The sequence below is a fragment of the Jaculus jaculus genome, chromosome 3 (genome assembly GCF_020740685.1).
Source record: "Jaculus jaculus isolate mJacJac1 chromosome 3, mJacJac1.mat.Y.cur, whole genome shotgun sequence".
Lineage (NCBI taxonomy): Eukaryota > Metazoa > Chordata > Mammalia > Rodentia > Dipodidae > Jaculus > Jaculus jaculus.
Window position 1 is genome coordinate 94254287 of NC_059104.1, and position 21338 is coordinate 94275624.

Below are 21338 nucleotides of genomic sequence, written 5' to 3' on the forward strand. Positions count from 1 at the left end.
TCTGGATCTGCGCAGAGCATTCAAGGCAGCACCAGGCCCTGCCCAGGGCCAATTCTGCAGCCAGAGACAACTGATCAAACAGTAGCTGCAGAGGGTCACTCCTGAATAGCAGTAGTAGCAGGTGGATGGCCTTGCAGGGGTTCTTGTGGGACGAGGGGAAGGGCTTGTGGCAAAAGGCCCGAGGATTAGGGAAGCCCCAAGGGAGGACTTCCTGATCCTATACAGTGCATGCGTCAAAGTGCCGCACTAGAAGCCTGACAAAGCACAGCGCTGTCACCTCCAGATGGTGCCTGGGAACCAGCAGGGAGCTTGGTAAACACTGAGTTTGAGGCCCAAGCTACACTGTCCCAGTCGGGATTAAGGGTACCAGTAGGACATCAGCTCCTCTTCCTGACTGGAATGCTGGGTTCCTGGTCCTCTTCCAGGTCCCCTTATCTGGCCTGGCACTGCAGCACATTCAGTGTTGTGCAGAGGAGGACTGGCATTAGGAAGATGTGGGAATGGAGTTCTGCTTCTGGAATGTTAGTGCTAGGACTATTGATAAGGTGCAATATCATGCCACAGTTTCTCCCTGTTTAATAAATGAGGGTGTCAGTACCTATTTTATTGGGTTACTATGAGGATAAATGCAAATGTAGTGCTTCTACCTAGTTGATCTTTGGCAACTAATATTCTTTCATTTCCTGTTCTCCAGGGCCAGATGGGCAGTCTAAAGCATGTTCTGGAGGCAAACATCTTGGGGCCCACTTGGACCTGTGCAGCCTGAGAGCTGCTTCTCCTTGAATTGTGCACCCCAGGGGCCTTCCTTGCCCACTTTAGTCCACACCCTGCTCTACCCTTGAGCGAGCTGAAACTCAGGCACAGACTTGGGGACTGTATAAAGCTTGGAGAAGCCCACCAAGGGTCTTAGACTCTGTGGGGTGAATAGACAGACACAGCTTGGGCTGTGTGGGTATCAGAGGAGTGATGAGGACCAGGTTGACATCTGACCTGGAACTCGGAGGGATGGGCTGAGATGGAGGGATTTGCAACAGGAGTTAATCAGAATCACAGACATCCTTGTAGTGGGATCCCAGCCCAGTGTGTCTTCTCATTCCAGCACCAGGAGGACAGTTTGGCCATGCTCACTCTCAGATCCTATGGCTGTGCCCAGAGAATGCCAACCACCTGTGCTGAGTGCAAAGCTTGCCAGATGCTTCCAAACCCCAAAGGGCTGGCATGGCAGAGGCAGGAGGCAGATGCTGGCCCATGCTAGTCAGCATGTGGCAGCCCCAGAGGGGGTCTGGGGATATCCCTAGCCAGTGCTGTGACCCCCACAGCTGCCCTACGGGGAGCCCACTGGCTCCCTGCTCCTTGGGAAGCAAAGACACTGCGATCGTGAGTCACACCACTCCTCAGTTATTTTGAAAGGAAGCTCCGGTAATGAAGGAGAATTGCAGAGTAGTGGCAGTGTTGGGGAAACATGCCCAGCTTCCACGGCAGCCTTCATTCCTGTTCGCCCTCCTTCCTCTTTACCGGAGGTGCGCGTGACAAGTGCCTCCACACAGCACAAGTGCAGGAAAGTGTGTGCGTGCATGTGTGTGTGTGTGCATGCGTGTGGTGTGTGTATGTGTATGTGTGTGTGTGCGTGTCATTTTCATGCCTCCATAGGTTCCATCTGTCTGCAAGGCCCTCCCTCGTCAGCAGCTGGCGAGGCAGCTCAACAATGGCTGGGTTTGTTTTACTCTTCCCAGCTGAGCAAGGCTCCCTCGCCAGCCAGCACCAAGCGCTCTTCCCGCAGCACAGACAAGGACATTGGAGCGGTGCATGGGGGGGCCTTCGGTGACATTCTCCCAGTTTGAAGGCCACCCCGGAAGCCTCTTCTTCTCCACCTGCCACCAGAGAGCCCATCTCCACCACCTCTGACTATCTGCCTGCTCCAGTGGAAAGTGTGGGGTTCAAAACCGTTGATGAGCACCGTGCTGGCAGGGTGAACTACAGTTAGGAGGCGGAAGGGAGTGGCTATTAAACCCTCTCCAGACTTCCCGATGCCCCCGGTAGAACAACTGGTGTTGGAGGCCTTTCATGTCCCTTGCTGCTTGGTCATTGTACTTCCATAGTAATGCCAAATTCTCCAGGGCTGAAAAGGCTTTGGGAGCCACCTGGCCCGCTCTAATCTTCCTCCAGCCCATCTACTGCTGTCTTCTCTGGCTGTTCCATGCTGCAGGCTCCGCGACGTTGTCCTCATTCCATTTGTCCCTTCTCATCAGAGGCTCTGCACTGTGTCCCAAGGCTCAGGGCTGCCTGCACTGTTCTATGGATTTTCTTCTATTGACTTGAATTTTGTCCGCATTGAATTAATTCCCGTAGGTTCATGTTTCGCACAAGGTGGAGTCTCCTCTCTTCTTCCATCACAGTCTGGCTCGGGCCAGAAGGCAGCGTAAATGTAAACTGAGGCTTCTCTTTTGCAGGAGATCCAGCCCCATTTCCTTCAAAGCTTCCACACATGTGGACTTCGAAGTGCCTTTGGTTGGGTGTGAGATTTTTAAATTTGCCTCAATCGTGCTCCTTCCTGGGTGTCTTGGTGGGAAAACATGGGCAGTTTGGGGCCTACTCTGTTAGTTTATGAAGCTGATGTCATGGATGCATCAGACTTGTTGGGGTGTTCTGCCCAAATAGAGCTCTGTCCAGAATCCTATACTTAGAGAAAGGCTCAAAGGCAGAGGAGGCTGCGTTAGCTCCTGTGGGCCCAAGGTAGGCTCTAAGCAACATAAGAGACAGAATGACATTCACAAAGGAGCCCAGGGAATCCCAGGGAAGATAGCAAATGATAGAAACATGTCCAGGTGACTGGGGTATGCTTCTAGGGGAAGCTGGTAGACAGGCTGGAAGAAACAGATTAAGAAGATGAAGATCCTTCCCAAGTCGAGAGCTCAGAGTCAGTCATGTGAGGGTGCTGGGAAGCCAGAGGAAGCCAACTGGTTGTGCTGTGAGTAACAGGAAGTTGGAAGGCGAGTTAGAGACAAGCTGCATAGGATCCCAATGCTGAACATTCTTTTAGCAAAACTGCTCCTTTTGTCTTTCACATGGGGATATTACTGAATCCCTAGGGGACAGAGAGCCGTTTAGTGTGGAACTTTGTGGAGCCCACTCTTGAATGTCTGACATCTTTGCCCAGTAAGCACAGATGTGTCTGGCTACCAGCACCTTCACTGTGATCAAGACAAGAAATGTTTTCAAGAGGCGGGGGCAGGTAACCCATTGCCTCACCAAAATATTGTCATTTGTTTTTTTATTAAACTTCTTTAACTTATTTTATCTTATTTATTTGAGAGAGAGAGAGAGAGAGAGAGAGAGAGAGAGAGAGAGAAAGAGGCAGAGAGGGAGAGAGAAAATGGGCACGCCAGGGCCTCCAGCCACCCCAAACGAACTCCAGACGCATGCGCCCCCTTGTGCATCTGGCTTACGTGGGTCCTGGGGAATCAAACCAAGGTCCTTTGGCTTTGCAGGCAAGCACCTGAAGCACTAAGCTGTCCCTCCAGCCCCCAATATTGTCGTTGTGAGAGAACCCATCCATCTCTTGAAGTGACTGGATCTACAGTCTGGCCTTACGTACAACAGCAGGAGGATTCTAACCAGGCCTTGGCCCTGGCCTCCGCTGTGGAGGAAGCAGCAGCAACAGCCAGCGCTGTCCTTCCTCCATGCAGCATGGTTCAGACCTGCAGGAGCTCAGGGGATGCTCTGGAAAGACCAGCTCTTCAGGGAGTTGCCTCCCTGCTCCAGAGCCTTCCAATTCCTTTTCTCACCTCTGGGCCTGGTTTCCAATTTGTTAGTGTTTTCCATTTCATTTCTCTCCTCGCTCACCTCTCCTCCCTATGGGATCATTTGGGGCTTTGATTTCCCTTTTCTTGGAATGAGTATTTCCTTCATATGACAATGGTGCCTCACTTCCTCTACCCTGTGATGTTGTTAAATCAACTGCTTCTAGCAGGTGGCTGGGCCTTCCAGCCTGGTGGAGAAAAGACTTCCAGCTAGCCGCTCTACGTCCTCTCCTGGGACACTCACCCAGGGTGATGTCAGGAAGAAAGGAGACTTTTGGGCCTAGAATGGGTGGGGTGGAGAACTCTCCATAGTCAGCCAGGTCATCCTGGCAATGGAATGCTAGGATATTCCTACCGTCTCTGGCTGGTGGAGACCCCAGTCTGTATCCTCTTGCCTCTGGGTAGAAGTAGCCCCAGGTGGTGGTGGGAGAGAAGTTGTAGCCTCTTTGATGAAGTGTGTAAAAAAAAAATACTATCATTTGTCTTCTATGCTCCCTGGTTCTGGAATCTTCCTGTGGAAAAGGATTGCTCTAGCTTACACCCTGCCCACTGTTGGTTGAGATAAGCTTTCTGAAGGGGCAGGATCTGGCTGCATTATTTCTCTCTCCACTGACAGCCAACTGTCTCCACTGAGCTGAGAGATCAACCGAATAGACGCTGATGTGTTTTCATGACTATCCATCTGACTCGGGCCTTTGGGTCAGGTCCACAATTGGCTGCTTTCCAGTTTGCATCTTTTTTTTCATCTCACCCCAAGAGTGATGGAATGGAAACCGTATTTCAGAGAAACTGCACTGTTTAGGGGCTGGTAGCTTACTGGATGGTGAGACCAAGGCATCATTTGAAGTTAGCTGAGGTTCTGACCAGTGTTCTCCAACATGGAGCCACAGAGATTCAAAAGTGAGAGAAAGCCCTGGTCTGCCCTTTCTTCTACTCACTGAATTATCATTTGAACATAGTTTCTGACTTTCTTGCATTAGTTATGCAGAGAACAGAAGAAGAAACATGGGGATACTTGCATCTCAGGGAAGAAAATGTATCTAAGAACATACTGCAGATTTATATAAGTGCACCTATGTAAGGTGCCTGGGGACTCAGGGAAGGCATCACACAGAGGCGACATTGGGACTGGGACTTTGTGGGAGTGCCTAGCAGTCAGGAAGGAACAGAGAAGCTGCTGTGAATGATGGGTTTTGGACATGCTATCCATGACATAGCACCTTGGCATTTTGTGGATTTTAAGCTGAAGGAATTTGAGAAATTGGCAGAAGAAGAAAATCAAGCACTCTGAGCTTCTCTCTTTCCTCCTCCCCTGAAGCAGGCCATACTCTGCCATATACAGGACACCTCCTTCTCCTCCAGGAGGGAAAGCAGATCCCATTTTCCAAACATGAAGGGACACAGAGAAATCAGAGAGGAAAGGCCTTGCGAAGTCCCCCCTCCCCAGCTCCGAGTTCCCTACACTCTCTTCATAGTTTCTTCCTTGTCCCATTTCTCTGTGACTGCCTGCTCTTGACAATTCCTGCTATGGTAAAAAGTCAGCTTAACTCATTCTTTCGGCTTTTGTTTCCTTGTCAGATAAGATTCCCGTATCAGATAAATTATACATGAAATAAATTTGTATGCCTTTTCTCTTGTTGGTTTGTCTTCTATTATTGTGTGGACTGACCAGTCTATTACAACGTTAAATGTAGACTGGCCAGGCCATTCTGATGTTGTAATGCAGACCAGCCTGTCCATTTCAATTGTTTTCCGTGGCCTTTGCTTCAATACAAAGAGCACCAAAAAGCAGATTATTGAAATGTCAGGTGACAGGTATCATCGAGGTGCCCAGCCTTGTGCTCTGGTATGTTTTTCATGAGATATTGGCTTTTATTTATAAATACTGGGACACTAGTGCCCACAGAAAGCTTAGTAAGGGTGGATCTGGAGCCAGGCCTATCTTCTACCCATGTTGAGGCTGGTGTAAAATCTTCCCAGAAAAGAGTTGAGGGCTCTGTTTATTGTCTGTGCCCAAGTTCCCAGGGCCCCCAAAGTGTGTTCTAGCTCAAGGTTTAGAGACAGGGGAACATAAATCCATCCAGCTTTGGGACCAGGGAAGGAAGGATTTTGTTGCCTGCTCTTTAATCAGTAGCATTAGGCTTTTCCATGGAAGGATCTTAATTTGATAATCTCCCCGAAGAGTCATTGCTTTTTACATGGACAGACTACATGGCTTCCTGGCTACCAGGGAGATTGGCCAGCTTCCCAACGCAATGGGAATGTTGCTGTTTATGTTCTCTTTGCATCAAGATCCTGGAAGGAGTTTGGGTTTCATCACAGCTGCAAAGATTAGAGCTGAAGCACATTCTGGTGAGTTTGCATCTCTGCCCCTGGAGAGACCACACAGGGTTCTGGTGGACCAGCCTTGTCAGGTGAAAACGAACCATGTTTTCTACATCAGAAGAGTCTGAACTATCACCCTTCATTGTACTGAAGCGATTCAAGCTGTGCTGTGGGTTGCTCCTCATCTGTTTCCCCAGGTTCCTCCACACTTCAGGCTTAGTAGATTTACTAAGCAGTGAGAGAGAACCCTGCAGGCCCTGGAGGTGTACTTGGATGGGCAGCGGTGAGGAATGGTGCAGAGTGTGGGGGTCAATGTTCCCGAACTAAGCGGAGGGAAAAAATGGCCGGTGGTGTGCAGTCAGCTCTTGGTGCAGACTAGCTCTTCCCTGACAGGACTCTGACCCCCTACCCAGAAGCCTCCCCAGACCTGCTGACCTGCTTCATTGTCTTTCATAGCACTGCTCAGTACACATCTTCCATCTTCCCCACTGCAATATAAGCTTTACAAGAGCAGTAACTTGGTCTCCATTATTGCTACATCCCCATCACATTATTGGTGATCAATTAGTATATGAATGAACAGTTTATACTTCATATGGGGGGTAAATATCTGTCATAAACAAAGAACTTCAAAAATTCACCCCCCCCAAATTATTTGACCAACAAACAAGCTAATGAACTGAAAAGCCAGGTCTTAAATGATGAATCATGAGTGGCTAATATTTTTTAAAATGTTTAATAGCCTTAGCCATCAGGGAAATGCATTATTAAAACTATTTTGAGAGTCCATCTCACCCCAATCAGAATGGGTATCATAAAGAAAATTAGTGACAGAAAATGCTGATGAGAACATAGGGAAACAGGACCCTTATTTACTGCTTGTGGGAGTGTAAACTGGGACAGTCACCTATGAAACTCAGTGTGGAAGTTGTCTTGAAAACTAAATAAAATGTCCAGTGGAATACCACTCTTGACAATATACTCAAAGGATTCTAAGTCCTGTCATAAAAATGTTTGCTCATTTATGTTTATTACTGTGTAATTACAATATCTAAGAAATAGAACCACTTTAGATGTTTATTAGTGATGAAGAAAAAAGAAAATGTGGTGCAATAAAAGTACACAAGGCCATAAATAAAAATAAAATCAAGACCTTTGAAGAAAACTGGATAGAACTGGAAATTATTATGTTAAGTAAAATAAGTCAGACTCAGAAACATAAATACTACATGTTTTCACACATATGTGGATCCTATATTTTAATTAATTAATTAATTAACTAATTAGTCAATTAGATAGAGATAGAGAGAGGGGGAATGGGTGCATCAGAGCCTCTAGCCACTGAAAACGAACTCCAGACACATGTGCAATCTGCATCTGGCTTATGTGGGTACTGGGGAATCAAACCTGGCTCATTAGGCTTCACAGGCAAGCACCTTAAATTCTTAGCTATCTTTCTAGCCCCTAGATTTTAATTTTGTTGTTGTTGTAATTTGAGATTTTAATAGTGTTAAGTTCCTGAGAGACTGTGGTGAAACAGTGCAGAGAAAACCCTCAGTGCTAATGTTGAATCTGCATAGCATCATCATGGGGTTCCGCTGGGGTTTTATTGGGGGGGAGTTGATTTTTTTCTTTCTTTAAATTTTTATTGACAACTTCTATACTTACAGACAATAAACCATGATAATTGCCTCCCCTCTCCCACTTTTCACTTCACAACTCCACTCTCCATCATATCCCCTCCCTCTCTCTGTTAGTCTCTTTTATTTTGATGCCATCATCTTTTTTTCCTATTATGAGAGTCTTGTAAAGGTAGTGCTAGACACTGTGAGGTCGTGGGTATCAAGGCCAATTTCTATCTGGGCAGTTGCATTGTAAAGAGTATTACCCTTCCTTTGGCTCTTACATTCTTTCTGCCACCTCTTCCACAATGGACCCTGAGCCTTGGAGTGTGTGATGGAGATGTTTCAGGGCTGGACACTCCTTTGTCACTTCTTCTCAGCACCATGTTGCCTTTTGGGTCATCCCAGTGGTCACTGTCATCTGAAAAGAGAAGCTTCTCTAACCAGAAGTGAGAGTAGCATTAATATATGAGTATGAACATTAAATGTAGTGCTTTCAGGGCAATTTGGTGAGAGTAATATATGCATTTATCCAGACAAGCGCAGGCTTTATACCCCTAAGGCTCATGACCTCCCCTGCCATAAGCTTTTGATTAGGTTTTCAGTACTAGGCATGTATTCCCTCCCATAGAGCAGGCCTCCAATCCAATTAGAGAGCACTTGTTTTCCCCTATAACAGACATGCCACTATTGCACCCGTTCAGTCATTTGGCCTGTCTGGCCAAACTTGAAGCTTGTAGTTTTCACCACTGACTTCTTTCTCCCATAGGGCTGCATGCAGTGCAGCTTTTTCCAGCTTTCTGTCAGCTTGTCTACAGGGAAGTTTTTAGCTCAGCCCCAGCTTGATTTCCCAGTGATCTTGTTGCCCAGGCATGTGAAGACTTCAGCAATAGGGTCTTACCATCTGTTTTTCAAGGGAAACCAAAGGCCTTGGCAACAGCCTGTAACATTTTGGAGGCAATAGGGACCTTCTGGCCAACAACTTACTGAAAGGTATCCCATTCCTGGCACTGAAAATTTTCTAGTAGCAATCTATGGCTTCTGGTTGTGTCATTATCCAAAAAAGTCAGTTTTCATATGCTTTCTTCAGAATATCTTGAATTTTGATTGACCTTTCCCCACCCTTCTCTTACTAGATTCTAATTATTATTATTACTATTTATTATTATTATTTTTGGTTTTTTTTGGTTTTTTGAGGTAGGGTCTCACTCTAGCCCAGGCTGCCCTGGAATTCTCTATGTAGTCTCAGGGTGGCCTTGAACTCATGGCGATCCTCCTACCTATGCCTCCTGAATGCTGGGATTAAAGGCTTGTGCCACCATGCCTGGCTTTGATTCTAATTTTTAGTATATGCATATATGTTTGTGTGTATGACATAAATGTCAAAGGAGGGCTTCAGGGACCAGCAGAAGATGGTAGGGGGAAGAAGTGAAGGAGGAGGACCACAAAGAATGCCTGAGAATATTGTAACAAAACTTTGTGTGCTAATTTAAAAAAAAAAAAAACTAGCCACTAAAATAAAATGAAAAAGCAAGGGAATAGAAAAAAAGTTTTACCAGGATTCTAAACTGCAAACTGGAAACATATTCTGGATTCATACAGTTCAAAGACCAAGTCCTAGTCATTTTTAACATTTTTTCCATGAAGGAAAATATTAATTTTTTTAAAATTTGTGGCATTTTAGTTTTCTTTCTTTCTTTCTTTCTTTTTATTTATTTATTTATTTATTTTTGGTTTTTCAAGATAGGGTCTCACTCTAGCCCAGGCTGACCTGGAATTCACTGTGGAGTCTCAGGGTGGCCTCAAACTCACGGCAATCCTCCTACCTCTGCCTCCCAAGTGCTGGGATTAAAGGCGTGTGCCACCATGCCTGGCTCTTTTTATTTGTTTGGTTGGGGGGGGGGGTTCGAAGTAGGGTTTCACTCTAGCTCAGGCTGACCTGGAATTCACCATACAGTCTCAGAGTGGACTCAAACCTACCTCTGCCTTCCAAGTACTGGGATTAAAGGTGTGCACCACCACACTCAGCTCTAATTTTATTTATTTTTAAAGGTTATACTTATACCCCCTGCCCCCACCCCCTTTTCAGTGAGCCCTCCTCAATGGGGTTATTGGTATTCACTGGGGGGTTTGAAGACCTCAGTCAATCTGTGAGGAGGGGGACGGGCACTGTGCCTTGGGCTAAACCTACCTACCCTATGTCTCTTACAGTCTTTCCACCCATCCTTCCACAATGTTCCCTGAGCCTTGGCAGGCATGTTGGAAGTCTGATTTAGTGTTGAGTTTTCTGTAACCTCTGTATTTCTGCTTTGATGAGTTTTGAGTGGCCACAGTGTCTGTCCACCTCTCCCCGAGTTCGTTGTCAGGCCAGCAGTGAGAACAATACGAGTGTAGCTGCTTCTGTCATGTTCCCTGGGGCCCGACAGAGATGGTGGAAGTGACCCTTGTCCTGGTAGGAAGTAGGCTATCTTTTCTTGTTGTATTGATAGATCCTGATTCCTCCCAGTATTCTCTGCCATCTGTAAAATAAAATATGTTCATAAATCAGAATGAGAGCAGTTTAGATTAAAGAGAATAAGCATAGTTATTTGAGACCCTTTTCCTCTCTTTTCTAAAACATATATATATATATATATGCATACATATTTACACATACATACATACATGTAAATAAGAGACACAGAGAGAAAAACAGAAAGTGAATCTGGGCACACCAAGGCCTCCTGCCACCATAAAATTCTCCAGACACATGTTCTACTTTGTTGCATTTGGCTTTATGTGGGTACTGGGGACTTGAACCCAGGTCTTCAGGCTTTTCAAGAAAGCATCTTTAATCACTGAGCCACTTCTTCAGCCCCCACTCTTTCATTTGAAACATTTTGAACTCCATCATTTAACCATGCCAAACCTAATTTCCTCATTGGTGAAATGTACTTGTTGTAGTTACCCTCTTATTGCTGTGATAAAGCACCCAGTTGGAAGCATCTGATGGGAGGAAGGTTATTTAATGTGGCTCACATTCGCAGGGGAAACTTCATGAAGGTAGGGAATAGCACGGCACGAGCATAGGCTGGGCATTACTTCTGCTCCAGCTAGTGAAAAATGACAGCAGGAAAACGAACCAAACTAACGGGACAAGTTAGGGCTTAATAAACCTAAGGTCATACATAACCCAGCAACATACCTCCTTCAACAAGGCTCTATTTCCCATGCTGCAAGCAGCTAGGGATTGAGCATTTAAAACACATGAGTTTATGGGGAACTTCTGATTCCAATCACCACATTCTGCCCCTAGCTACCATCAACTGATGACTATTCATGATTTAAAATGCAATGCATCCAGTCAAACTTTAAAAGTCGCCATAGTTTTTATCAATCCTAACACTATTGAAACATCCCCCATAGTCTAAGTCTCTTAACTGTGAGCTGTAAAACCCAAAACGCATAATGACACATAGCAAACATTCACACTGCAAAAGATGGTGTTGCAAAAAAGATTGAACCAATGCAAGACCTAAAACAAACAGGGTGTATATCAAATCCTATAGCTCCAAGTCTGACATCTGTAACTGGTGATGATGTCTCTGGATATCCCGTCTCACCTCTTCACTGGACTTCTCATAGCCCAGGGAAAACTCAACCCCAAAACAGCAGCTCTATTTGGCAGCCATCCCACAGTTGTAGTATTTTCCAAAACTTCTAAAGTCCCCACTGCAACCTAGAGTTCATCTTCATGGCTCCCATGGGTCTCTGCACAGTGACTCCAACAATCTTGCCTGTATCACCCACTTGCCATTTCCAAAAAACAAACCATATTGCAAATCTAATAGCCCTTTCTTTCTTTCATTTGTTATACTCTCATAGTACCAGATAGGCTACCCAATTGTTAATCCATGGGGAAAAAAACCAACTTTGAAGAGCAGGATGCTCCCTCAGCATTCAGACCCCCTACTTCCAAAAGAGTCAGCATTCTTTCTGTTTTCCCAATGCAGAATAGCTGGACCAATCTCAATGGTGGCAACCTCTCAAAAAAAATTGCCACTAAATGGGCACTCTTTCCATCCTGAAACTTTCAGCTCTCTCTGTGCCATATCCTTCTGCTCATACCAGTCCATTCCATTTCTATGCAATACAACCCTGCACAAGTTCTCAGGACACAGAAAGAATGTAGTCAGCCTCTTATACAACCACTTCTAAACCTAGTCTGGACAAAGCTCTTTCTTTCCTTCATAAGCCAAAACTGCACATTTATTTCTGTACTTAGTTCTTTCAAACTCTGACCAGAATGATCCATCAGGTTCTGCTTACAGCATTACAAGGCATCTCTTAGTCCAAGGTTTCAAATCCTTCCATACTCCTCACACAAACCAGTTCCAAAAAGCCTGTGGTAGTTTGAATGTATGATGCCCATAGACTCAGGTGTTTTATTACAGCTTGTAACTTGAATATCCAGCTGCCTGGCTGGAGGAGGCATCACTGCAGGGTGGACCTGAATTCTAGCCCAAAGGTGTGCAAAGAGGTTTGAGTTCTGTGGGGGTCCTGCTTCCTGACAGTTATGTATTTGCTGCTTCTGGTGTCTGCTAGCTGCTGGTGGTTTTTCTCACTGTTTGGATTTATGGATGACAGCCAGCTTCTTCTACCAGAGATGGAGCTTCCCCCTTGGATCTGTAAGCTGAGATAGACCCCCTTCTTCCTATAAACTGTGTCTGGTTGGATGTTAAATCCAACAATGTGAAGCTGTATACAACAAGGCCAAAAGCTGCACAGTAAGATTTCTATCAGTAACAAGCCCATTCCACTGGTAACAATTTTCTGTTGTAGTTCCCTTTACATTGCTGGGACAAAGCACCCAACCAAAAGCAGCTGATAGGAGGAAAATTTTTAGTTTGGCTTACAGTCTTGAGGGGAAGCTCCATAAATAGCAGGGACAAGATAATAGAGCAGAGGCTAACATCACTTCTTTGCCAACATCAGGTGGACAACAGCAGCAGAAGAGTTAGCCAAAATAATATTGGCAAGATAGGGACTAATAAACTTCAAAGTCTACCACCAGTAACATACCTCCTCCAGTAAGGCTCCACCTTCTAAATTACAATCAGCTGGGAACCAAGCATTCAAAACACATGAGTTTGTGAGGGACATCTGATTCACACCACAGCATCCCTGCCTCACAAGGTTATTGTGAATAATCACATATGCAAGAAATTCATGTTGCCCTTTTCTAAAGTTTCACATGCTATAGAGACATGTACTAGAATAGATGTTTCATGTTCACTCTTATTTCTTCTTTTTTAATTTTTAATTTTATAGAGAGAGTGAGAGAGAGAGAATTGGTGGCCCAGGGCCTCAGCTACTGCAATCAAATTACAGATGCTTGTGCCACCTAGTGGGCATGTGTGATCTTGTGCTTGCCTTACCTTTGTGTGTCTGGCTTATGTGGGATTTGGAGAATCGAACATGGGTCCTTAGGCTGTGCAGGCAATGCCTTAACCACTAACTCATGTCTCCAGATCTATCTCTTCTTTAAAAATTTTTAAAAATATTTTATTTATTTGTGTGTGTGTGTGTGTAGTGGGGTGAGGGTATAATGGGCATGCCAGGGCCTCTAGTCACTGGAAACAAACTCCAGATGCATGCACCACTTTGTGTATCTGATTTATATGGATACTGTGGAATTTAACCTGGGTTCTTAGGCTTTGCAGGCAAGCCCCTTAACCACTAAGTTATCTCTCCAGTCTCATATCTTCTTTTAGAAATCCACCATTCCCCATGTTTCTCCTTTACCTGCTAATCATAATAGCAGGTCATAGAGATAGGTGATGATTTCCAGGCCTGGATGATCTCTTCTTACTTGGGATTATGGTGGTGCCATGAGTTAAGTATGTGGTCCAAAAAGGGCCAGTGAGAATTCGTCCTGAAAACATATTTGTTGTAAGAGAGAGGGTGGAAAAGCTATATGGGTTGCTTATTAATAGCTGTTCACTGTCTCAGGGAAGGAACAAAAAAGGCAACAGAAATGAGACACAAATTTCTGCTGGTTAGTCCCATGTCCTGGTTCTAGCTGCTTACTGTTGGATACCTAAAGCTTTTCCTTCACTCTTCAAAACTATTTTCCCCTTATATAAATTCACAGTTCACTTAGAGACTGTTTTATTGAGGTAAGGTTTCGCTGTAGCCCAGGCTGACTTGGAATTCACTACATAGTCTCAGGGTAGCCTCGAACTCACAGTGACCCTCCTACCTCTGCCTCCCAAGTGCTGGGATTAAAGGCATGCGCCATCACACCCAGATTAGAGTCTGTTTTCAATGGTATCCAGTTAAAAGGGTATTCTTGGTCATTCATTCATATATTTATTAATTTATTTATTCACCAATGAATTTAACCAAGATTTATTGAACATAAACCATATTGGTAGGAAATAAAGATTTTAGTTCATCATTGACCCTGATTTCTGGGAGGGACTTCTAAACCCATGGAATTTCTCAAGTGATAGAAGTGCCTTTGTTCCTGCGTGTCCTTGGATCATACCTGAGTTTCCAGTGAGACGATGACTCAGGAGGGGCTGCTCATGCCAGAAAGGAGCCATGTGTTAGAGGATGGGGCTTCCAGCCAGGTGACATCACTCTGACCTCTTCCAGGCAAGGGAAGGGCTGGTGATTGCTGTCAGTGCCATGGCCAATGATTCAATTAATCACACCTATATACGCAGCCCTAGGAAGAGCTTTGGTTGCCAAGAGCCCAGCAGAACTTTCTGGCTAGTGAACACACTGACGTATCAGGAGGCTGATGGGTCCTGATCTGAGAACACTGGGAAGCTCTGTGGTCACTTAGAGCTGGTCCGGACTTGTGTCTTTATAATAAAGCCATATGCATAATGCTTTGCAGAGTTCAGGAGACTATAGATCTATAGACCCATTTAGAGCATTATCAAATGCCAAAGAGTTTGTGAGAATTCCAGCATTTCTACTCAATTGATCAAAAGTGTAGGTGACCTGTTTGGGAGTCCCCAAATGCAGCTGGCATCTGAAGTGAGAGAGGATGTGTTAGGATGTTTACCCTTGATCTATGTCAACTAGTGGGTGTCAGGGCATGATTACAGGGTTGTAACCATGGTATATAGGTGCCCAAGTCATGACTGTAGACATTTGCCAAAGAGAAGAAAAATGAATGGTTTTTCATCAAATGAAAGATTTGTATATGAATTTCAAAGCAGCTTTATTGTTAACAGTCCAAAGCCGAAACAACCCAAATGCCCATCAGTAGGTAAGTATTTTTATTTTACACTGTAGCATAGTAACCAATGGAATACCACCCACCAACAAAAATGAAGGAATAAACGTGCAATGTGGATGTCTCTAAATAATTGTGCTGAATGAAAGAAATTACACACACACACACACACACACACACACACACACACACACATGCAAAAACCCTGCAGAAACTACATGGAGCCCATTGTGCTTTCATTTCTGTGTAACTCTAGAAAGCACAACATGAGTGACAGAGCCCAGGTCAGTAGTGGGAGCAGGAGGGACGGGGGTACAATGGGCTGAGAACAACTTCTGATGGGTGGTTGTGTTCACTATTGTGATTGCGGTGATGCTGTCACTGGTGTATATATGTCAAAACATATCCAGTCGCACACCTCCACTATATGCCATTTGTCTATGTCAATCATGTCTCAATAAAGCTCTTACAGATGGCACCATGGAAGCTTCTATGGCAGGGTTGGATGTTTCCCTTGAATCTCTCCCAAGTAGCTCCGACAGTACAACCGAGTGGGAATTTCTCTCCTGACCTACTTCATGTTTGCTCTTGCTCCTGAAGTATCTTCTGTTGGCTACATCCACCCAGAATGCAGAAAACTGAGTCATCCCAGCTTTTTGCTCTTCCATGTGCAGCCAAGTGGAAATTAAATTCTAGTCATTCTTTTTTTCTGAACATCTCTTAAATACAACCCTTCCTTGCCAGCCTAGTTTAAATGGTTATTTCTCCCACAGCTAATCTCTCGCAATAGCCATGGTCTGGACCAGATTTTTGTTCCTGTAATGAAATTCCTGAGGTGAGCTACTTATGATGACAAGGGGATTATTTGGACCAGTTGTAGAGGTTCAAGGGCAGGGTGCTGTCATTGGTTTGGCTCTGTTTAGGACTCTCTCGCTGCATCACATCACGGTGAGTGGAAATAGTGGAAGTAGATGACATTGTGAGACAGGAAGCTAGACAGACAGAAGTCCCACATTCCTTTTGGAGGGTGTAAAGTTTGGGAGTGACCAGGATCACACAAACCACTCTGAGGCAAAGATGAAAGCTTTTCCTCCTGAAAAGTACAAGCTTCCAGGGCTGACTCACAAGAAAGGAGCACAGCCAACCTGAGTTTTCAGGTAGTGGGCTGTTGCAGTCAGGTTTGCATTGCTGGTAGAAGTCACCTGACCAAGAGCAGCTTGTGGGACAAAGAGGTTTATTTTGGCTTCCAGACTCGAGGGGAAGCTCCACAATGGCAGGGTAAACAACGGCATGAGCAGAGGGTAGACATCACCCCCTGGCCAACGTAAAGTGGACAATAGCAACAGGAGAGTGTGCCAAATACTGACAAGGGGAAACTGGCTTTAACACCCATAAGCCCACCCCCATTAATACACTGCCTCCAGGAGGTATTAATTTCCAAATGCCATCAGCTGGGGAACCTAGCATTCAGAAGTTTATTGGAGACACCTGAATCAAACCACCACATTCTGCCCTGAGCCCCCATAAACTGATAACCATCCATGATGTAAAATGCAATGCATTCATCTAACTTTAAAGTATCCATAGTTTTTATCAATTCCAATGATGCTCATACACCCCCATAATCCATCTTCTAACTTCTAACTAAGCCATAATACCAAAAATAAAAAACCTCAAAAAACCCAAAATGGCACAGAATAAACATTCACACTGCAGAAGATGTCATTGGGCATAACAAAGAAACATTCAGCCAATACAAGATTTAAAACAACCAGGGCAAACATGAAACTGTAACTCTAAGTCCAACTCTAGCTAGTGACAAATCTGCAAGTCTGATAATTCTAACCAGCAACAAGTCTCTGGTATTCCAATTCCGCCCCTCCAGCTAGGCTACTCACAGTCCTGGAAAACTTCATTGGGGCTGGCAGCTCCTTAGCAGCCATCTCATGGTCCCGGCATCTCCACTGGGTCTCCACTGCAACCCACGGTTCATCCTCATGGGCCCATGGGGTCTCCATGCAGGCATCCAGCAAACCTGCTTCACACTGCCCGTGGCCATTTCCAAAATACAAAACCGTGTTGCAAACTCAATGACCCTCTCATACATTTCTTATACTCTACAACATGAGGTAGGGTGCCAATTTGTTAATCCAGGGGGGAATAATGCAGACTTTGAAGAATAGGACACTCCTTGAGCAGTCAGGACCCTTCAAAAGAGTCTACATTCTTCTTATTGCCCCAGCACAGGTCAGCTAGCCCAGACTCAAAGGTTGTAATCTTTCAATTGCAGCTGAATGGGCAACAGTTCACCCAAAGATTTTTCTTTCTGTGTCATTTCCCTGTGCTCACACCAGTTCATTTCTAAGCAACACAAGCCTGCACAAATTCTTGGTACCCAGGCATAACAGCAAGATTCCCACACAAACTGATAGCCCAGTCCAGGCAAAGCTCTTTCTTACCCTCATAAGCCAAACCTCACAGTCCATAGTTCTTACTGCGTTCAGGCCTTTCAACTCTGACTAGAATAATCCATCAAGCTGTACTTACAGCACTGCAACCATCTCTTAGGCCAAGATTTCAAGTCCTTCCACATTTCTCTTGAAAATCAGCTCCAAAAGGCCAAAGCTACACAGTCAGGTGTCTAGCAGCAATCCCACTCCTCAGTACCACTTTACTGTTGCAGTTCAGTTCGCACTGCTGATAGAAATCACCCAACCAAGAGACGCTTCTGGAAAAAAAGAGGTTTATTTTGGCTTACAGGCTCGAGGGGAAGCTCCACGATGGCAGGTGAAAACAATGGCATGAGCAGAGGGTGGACATCACCCCCTGGCCAACATAAGGTGAACAATACCAACAGGAGAGCGTGCTAAACACTGGCAAGGAGAAACTGGCTATGACACCCATAAGTCCGCCCACAACAATACACTCCCTCCTGGGGACGTTAATTCCCAAATCTCCATCATCTGGGAGTCTAGCATTCAGAACAACTAAGTTTATGGGGGACACCTGAATCAAGCCACCACATGGGCTTTATAGGGCTTTTTCAGTTGGGGGAAGGTGAGGAAGGAAAAAGAACTCGTCTGTTAAGTTGAATAGAAAAGTTCCTTTAGGGGAGATCACTACGTTAACCATTTAAAGTAGCTAGGGTGTGACACCAGAACAGTGACCATGTAAATTTATGAGATGAGGGGACAGGAAACCATGACCTAGGGCATTGTGAGGCAAGGAGGGGATAAGGACCAGGTGGTTTCTTGAGGAATGTGGATAATCCACTTTCCTATGCCTCTGTTGCCATTCTGCTGAACTTGGTGACTCCATCTTGGGAGCCTGTCCTGACTTACCAGAGGGCACCCTCCCCAACCGACCTAACCTCAGAATACCTCACTACATTGCACCTCCTGACACGGAACTGAGGACCCAGCACCCACTACATGGATCCTTAGAAAACAACCATATCCAAACCTTAGCAGCTCCCTAATCCATTTGGTAGTTTCTGATCATAGTTTTGTCTTATTCCTTTCCCTTTTTCTCTTCTCTTAATATTTATTTCTTTATTTATTTGCAAGGAGAGAGAAAGAATGTGTACACCAGAGTCTCTAGCCACTGTAAATGAACTCCAGGTTCATATGCCACTTTGTACATCTGGCTTTACATGGGTACTGGGGAATTGAACCTGGGCCACTAGCCTTTTAGGCAGGTGTCTTAACTGCTGAGCCATCTCTCCAGTCCCATATTTTCATTCTCTCTTTCTTGCTGACCTGGCACTCTTTCTGTAGTCCCAGGCTGGCCTCAAACTCACAGTGCTGGGATTACAGGCATGTGCCACCATGCCTGGCTCCTTTTTTTTAACTTCTAATGCTACCAGTGGGAACTTCCTAGAACCTCTGCGATCTCTGAGATATATGCTATGTCTTCCAGATAAACATTAAAATGTTCTCCTTCCTTCTAGATAATCCTTATCTTCAATGTTGATTCTCTATGCAGGCATTCCCCAACCAAAGTTGAGCCATACCTTCTGTTAACACCCTGAGCTCCTCGTTGGCAGTTATTTCATAAATGGTAATTTAACTGTTAACTTATTGTAACCGGGTGCTCAGGGTTCAGGAAAGTCCTCGAACCTCAGCCCTTAGGTTCGTTTCTAATTTTAATCAAAGAATTGAATTAAAAGATTGTGAAGGATAATTGAAGGAAGTACAGAGACAAGGAAAGGCACCCATGTGGCTAGATACCCCATGTGGAGGGCCTGGGAAAAGTGTGGAAAGAAAAGAGAAAAAAAAAAAAAGTTCAAAGAGCTCCTGCCATGTGGGGAGCTGGAGGGGATAAAGAGCCCATGTGGACAGTGAGGGTTGGGGGCCTCCCTTCAGCTCAGCCTGGCTGGGCTGGGCTCAGCCAGAGGAAAATTCACCAGCAGTGGGAAGTTTCCAAGTGGTCAAGCAGCTCAGAGAGTGTATTTATAACCTTATAGTGGTGGGCTGTCTTCTAGCTCAGGTGAACCAGAAAAACAGCTGGTTGTTAGGGGTAGGGACTGTCTCAAAAGGTTAGCCCTGATACCAAGTTCCAGGGGCTAAACTTGACCAACCACAATGCTTCAATCAAAGACCTCCCTCCCACGAGGGCCCCAGGTTTCTTATGGAAGAACAGGTCTAGGTAAGAGATAAGAATTCTAGCAAGTGCAGACCATCCTGCCTGTATTTTGTACTTTTAGGGGCCCACTCACCCTAACTGCTTACTCCCTCTCATTATGGCCTCTCTTCCCACCAGGTCACATCGTTCGTGAAAGGAAAAGTGTCTGTTTTGTTACGAGCTCCAAACATATTGGCCACCAATGCAAGAGCTTTTAAGACTGTTAGGGACAATATCAGTAAATCACAAGTACCCCAAATAAACACAATATAGTACATTAGAGGAGGGAGCGAGAGACCTTGTGAGTGAGGAAGGCTTGCAAAAAGTGAGGGGCATAGGAGCTAGGTTAGGCCTTTCACAGGGTGAGAATGACCTAAACTCAGGTCAGATCCCACCCCCCTCCCAATGTGTATAGGAATGTGAAGCTAGAGTACCCCCCTTCCCCAGCCTGCTCACTCACAGAATGGCAAGACTAGTCAGGGGGACAGCGGGAAATGCCTCCAGGCTGGAATGTGGAAGATGTTAAATATCCAATTCGTTGGTGGCCAAGGGGAGCCAGTGAAGAGTTTTGAACGGGTGAATGACTTAATCAGCTTTGCAACTCCTGCTGCTTCTTCCCTTGCCCTTTCTTTTTCTTCTCTTCCTCTTGATTCCTCCTTTTCCTTTTTTTTTTTTTTTTGTAACAAGAATCATGAGATGGTGAAGGAGATAGACACAGAAAACAATCAACTCCTACCAAACCAGATATCCAGAGACACAGAGGCTCCTAAGACCTCATCATTGAAGCAGACCTAAAGTGAACCCAACATGGCTCAGGGAGCTTTGCGGAAGAGGGGGTGGAAAGAATATCAGAGCCACACATCGGGTCATGACACGCAGAGACATTGCCTCCTACCCATAACTGATGGCTAATCCCACAATGCATGAACCATATTCCCCAACGAAGAGGGTCTCTGTGGAGAGGGGAGGACAGGGAGGAGGCTCACAATGGTACCAACTTGACTGTATTCACTGAGTACAAAACTAATAAAAATAAAATAAAATAAAATGAAGATGGCAAGTTTTAATAAAAAGAAAAGAATCAGAGCCGGGCGTGGTGGCGCACGCCTTTAATCCCAGCACTCGGGAGGCAGAGATAGGAGGATCGCCAAGAGTTCGAGGCCACCCTGAGATTACATAGTGAATTCCAGGTCAGCCTGAGCCAGAGTAAGACCCTACCTCGAAAAACCAAAAAAAAAAAAAAAAAAAAAAAAAAGAAAAGAATCACGAGAGCAACATAGCAAATAGCTATCAGAAGGGAATAGAGACCGGAAGTGGACATCCATCACTTGGACTGTGGTCAGAGTGCTTGAGTGTGAGCTTTGGAGAGGAAAGGGGGGGGGGGAGTCAGACACAAGAGCTAGGTAGAGACAGGCTTCACAGGCTCCAGTGTCTGATCGCGTAGAAAGGTGAAGGAAGGAGACCACAGAAGGCTGAATCAGTGCTTTCAATGCTGGTTTCCCCCAGGAAATGGTATCTATCTATTAACTATCAGCAAAGAAAAGATTGTTGTTGGTGGTGGTGGTGGTGGTGGGCAGGGGGTGGTCTGGACTGAACCGACTTGGAAAGAAGGAAAGCAGTTGGAATAAACTTGACCTTTATAGCCAGATGAGTGCAATTCCTGGGATTCTTTGATCAAGAAATTCCGGGGCCTCTCTCCTGTAGTCCTTTGGGATCCTCTGCCAGTCATGAGGATGG